A 5,228-nucleotide genomic window follows, 5' to 3' on the forward strand; every position below is an offset into this window, starting at 1 on the left:
TATGGATTAAAGGGCATAATCGGCACGTAGGCAACGATATGGCCGATATAGCAGCGAAAGACGCCAGTGCAGATACCGCGAATATATTACAAATCAAAATTCCGATTCCCGACTACTTTCCACATGTCAAAACTGCAGCTCAACACACATGGTGCACACAATGGCGATTATCTGCTCGTACGAAAGGCCAACATTACTATCAAATTCAACCGAGTATTCCCAAACTGCCGTGGTTTGCAAATGGTACGTATACACGACGTCACATTACCAATATCATCCGACTACGTTTTAATCATGCCTTAACCCCAGTATATTTAACTCGATTTCACATTACGAACGATGCACATCACCAGGCCATTTTGATGCAGAAATTACCTAAAGTTCACGTACCTTTCCCTACACGACTTTCAGTTTTGTTGCATCAACCTTCGCCTACGATCATTACTATTTTAAACGAATACCTTGATAACACTCACATCAAATTGTAATTATGATCTAGTTTTTCAGTTGTTTTGTTCCGACGTGTTTGTGAGGTGGCACTTCTATATGTTCCTGGTGAGTGGATACTGTATCAAGGTTTTTATTACTTTCCGATCTTGTACAGTGTAACACGTTACTCCTATTCCAGCTTACTAAGGTGTTTGTGTCTCTGCTCAGTACCGAGTGTAATACTTCCATGAACCTACTTATACCCGATATAATATTGCTTCTTTAAGTGCATCTATCTACGTGTGATCATGCTAAAATCGGGCATTAGTGATGTAATCGTGTGCTTTTGTGATATAAGTGTAATATATTAATGGTCTCGTGACTGGGAAAGAATTTATTGAATCCCAAATAAATATCCGCAAGACAAGACAAGCAATGAGTGTGGCCATGTGTCGGTGCAATTATGTAGAAGTGTTTTAATTATTTTAATTGTACCAGTTGCGAATCGTTGTGTACAATGGTGCTAAAGTGTTGTGTGCCCAACTGCAAGGGAAATTACGATAATGATAACAAAGTGCATGTGTTTGAGTTCCCGAAAGATGAGGTTATGCAGCAGAGATGGTTACGTGCAATTCCAAGATAAGGTTACCGTGTTACTAATTACTCAGTGGTGAGTAACGGTTACTTTTACATTCTCACATAATCATAATGCACATAGGACTATTAGGCATTAAACTACACGCAGCAACTGGTGATATGTAGGTATGTTTACTCTCGTAAGATATGAGGTTATGTTATCTTACAATCAAGGGATACATTTTTATTATTATTATTATTATTATTATTATTATTATTATTATTATGATTATTATTATGATTATTATTATTATTATTATTATTATTATTATTATTATTATTATTATTATTATTATTATTATTATTACTCGAATTAGATTTATTATACACATTAAACTACATGCCTACATGTGTAGGCCTATTCATGCATGAAGTTGACTCACAGTGGTATCTTATTTTATAGGTAGGCCTATGCCACAGACATTTCAAAGCCAGTAATGTTTTGTGGGATGTAACTGCTACTGATTCAAAGACAGGAAAAACTTTAACTGCTCCTCTTCCAAGACCACGACTGTCAGAGAATGCAGTCCCCTGTATCTTTCCCAACTGTCCATCATATTTATCTTCACATTCTGCCAGTTCAAGAGAAAAACCGGACAAAAAGAGAAGTAGAATAGAGAGGGAATCAATAAACAGAGCAATTGAAGATAGTATCAACAGTCATGCCTCATACAGGACAGAATTTCAGTCCACAATCTAACACAACTGAAAAGTAAAATAAACATGTTGATGTTACCTGACGGTTGGTATACTGTGGTGAAGGAAATGCAAGTAATTTTTTCTGTACATGGTTACATTAAAGCAACCACATTGCATAGCATATAAAATAATTGAAGAGGACATGACCTCAAAAGAGTATTCTAAAGGGGTTTTATTTATTGCAGTGTAAATTTTTTAATGTAGACAAAATTACCAACACAAATGAAGTACATTCTTTAGTTATGAAATTCCATAGCTACATTACAGGCAATGAGTGTACCAGTGTGCAGAAAGATACAATGAATAAGTTAATTCTAGGCCTAGTGGGTGAATTGATCACTGAAGAAGATGACCCCACGTTTAATTTAATAACATCACAGTTAAAAATCTCCTTAGTTCCTAAACACAAAAGGGAGTATGATAATGATTTTCTTGTTATTTGTTTAATCTTCCAACTGATTTCTCCTCATGCTTACAAATTTTTGATACATAGAAATAACTTAATTTTGTCACATGTTAATACTTTGAAAAGAGTATGTTCCAGTCTGAATGGCAGCCAAATATTAGAACAGAACTCTTCATATTTTCTGGAATACATAAAACAGAAATTTCAAGGTTTTCAACAGAATGGCAAATTTGTAACATTGATGGTAGATGAAATTCACATTAAATCATACATGGACTTCAAGGGAAGGAACATTGTACGCTCATGTGCTAACACTACCAATGTTACTACATCAGCACATGTATTTATTATCCAGAGCATTTTATCATCAAAGAAGGAAGTAGTTCATATTCTCCCTGTGTCCAACTTAACAGGTAATGATTTACACAGTATCATGTCAAAGGTTATTGTTGGTTTGGAATCTATGGGATTTAATGTTCTGGCTGTTGTGACTGATAATAATTCTCTCAACACCAAAGCAATGTCAACATTTTCAAATCCACCTCAACTTAAAACTGAGTATTGTAATCCTGGAAATCCTAACAAGTTAAAGTTAAAGTTGAATTTTCAAAGCTATAAGGGACTTGTTTGAGGCTGAAGGGAATGACCTTGTAAAGCATGGGTATGGTTTGACTGTCAAAGCTCTAGGCCTATGGCCTTCAAGTTTTGAAAGACAAAATGTGAAATATGTGTGTCAGTTGTTTAATGACCATATAGTAAATGCTTTACTAGTTGTAGGAGAAAAGCACAATTTAACATCATGAGGGCACAGCTGAATTTGTAAAAGTAATCACTACCTGGTGACATATTTTTAATGTAAAGACGCCTTTCAATGGTGTAAGGCTTGAAGATAAATTTCGCCAACAAACCTGGTGATGAATGGAATGGCTCTTTAATGAAGTTTGTTTAGTGGTTAGATCATTGGGATAATCTAGGTCTGAAATGTGTCAAATTGTCTAGTCAAACGCATCGGGCTCTTACTCAAGCAACTCGCTGCCTTATACAGCTAACAGAGTTTTGTTCTGAAGTACTGAAATGGTCATATTTTCTTCATGGAAAGTTTCAGACAGATGCATTTGGAGGCACGATTTGGTGAATACAGGCAACTTGCAGGTGGCCAATACCATGTTTCTGTTAGAAAGCTGTTTGAAATTGAGAAAAATCAGAATCTTGAATTCAATTGAACTGCCCATTTCTAATGGTAGGAAAATTGTTGTAAATGATATTGTTGATGAAGATATACTGTTAGATCATGATTATTGTGCAGTTTCCTCATTTTAAACATTTACAGGTGAGCTGAATGTAACAGACTCAGATATTGACAGCACATCTGGTGTTGCAAGTGTTTTAACATACATAGCAGGTTATTGTTGTCATTCTCTTCTCAAGAAATTAAATTGTAATTACTGTGAAGATTTCTTAGTTTTGAAAGATGTTACCGATAGAAATAGTCATCATAATGTTATTGACAGCCTCAATAAGGGCAATTTGAAATATCCTGCTGAAACAGCTGTACACTTAGTGACATACACATATGTCGTCATAAAAATGATGTTGAGGCCAGAAAGTGAGAGAAAATTTCTTCGCTTAAATAACCATAAGAACTATGTAAGTGATGTGACCCTGCAAATTGTTCTCTCAGCTGATGAATGTATAGACGACAGGAATGAATGTAGGGAGCACACTTCATAATATTTGTATTACAACATTATTTTGAAGTGTACAACTATTCTAATAAATAACTACCCCAGGAACAAAACTAATGAATCCATAAAATATTGTACAAATTCAAGAAAGTCTGTAATTTTCTCAAAATGGGTATGTACAGTACTCATGTAATAGGTAAAACTATTGAAGTCTTTTTGCATTACTAGAATGCTTGATATATGATGATGTATATCTTATTATCTTTAATGCCAATGTGTTATAATTTGGACCTAGGCCTATCTACAGACCAGGTGAATGTTATGCTCCTCTTCTTTAATACTATTAACTCAGTGTCGTTCAAAATTTACTGCTATTATAAACTTACTTTAATTGAAAATAAAAATAGTCATTGCATGCACAAAAGACGATACAAGTTAAGAAAATTTGTTATTTTCGCAAAATGGAAGTCTGTAAATAAATGTTAAGTTAGTGTATCATATTTTTGTAGTACAGTCTACATGTTAGGCCTAAACTAATTTTATGCGTTCTCTTTTTATTTTAAAATCATTTACTGTCTATTCAGTGCCTATTTAAATTGAAATATGTTTGTGTATTTCAGTTCTGTGTGTTAGCAAGTCAGCCTGGAGTAACATTGTAGAATACTGCCGTGATATAAAACAGTGTGTTGTTTATCTTTAATGACAGAGTCTCTAAGATACGGTAATAACGGCAATATAATTCAATGTCCTTTAAAATTTAAACTGTATTTGTTGGTAAATAAGATATTCCACAAGCTAAACGTATTAAACTCATGTTTGTGTGTGACCATGCTTTGCGTTTCTTTGGATTACGATCGCCTCCGTAGCGTGACGTCAGAGCGCTGTTGTGAGGCCTTATTATCTAGGAGGTGTTGCCTTAACGCCCAGCAAACAGCGAACGATCCTGAGTACGCTGTTCCATCGTGTCACTACTCGTTGTATAAATGTAGCCTAAGCTTTCCTGCTGCATCTTGAACGCTAGCAAGTTTGTCACTTGCGATGTTGCTGTGATTGTTTCAAATTATTAAAATAATAATTTAGTTTCTCTTAACCGGAAATGTGTAGTATTTTCAATGCATCAATCAGAGAGAAATAGGAGTTTACTAACGTGACAAACGTCACTATATTCGAGGCGTGGTTCAGAACTTCAGCTAACGAAGGCGTGTTTTGATGCTGTCAGAACGTATGAGCCACACACGGGACATGTGAAATGGACAACTTCTGCCCAGTTGCGGCCATATTAGCAGTATTATCAGTACCGATGGAAGCATCCGTGGCTCAGGCGACAGCGCGCCAGCCTCTCTCCGCTGAATACCGTGGTTCAAATTCCGGTC

The sequence above is a fragment of the Anabrus simplex genome, chromosome 1, assembly GCF_040414725.1.
Source record: "Anabrus simplex isolate iqAnaSimp1 chromosome 1, ASM4041472v1, whole genome shotgun sequence".
NCBI lineage: Eukaryota > Metazoa > Arthropoda > Insecta > Orthoptera > Tettigoniidae > Anabrus > Anabrus simplex.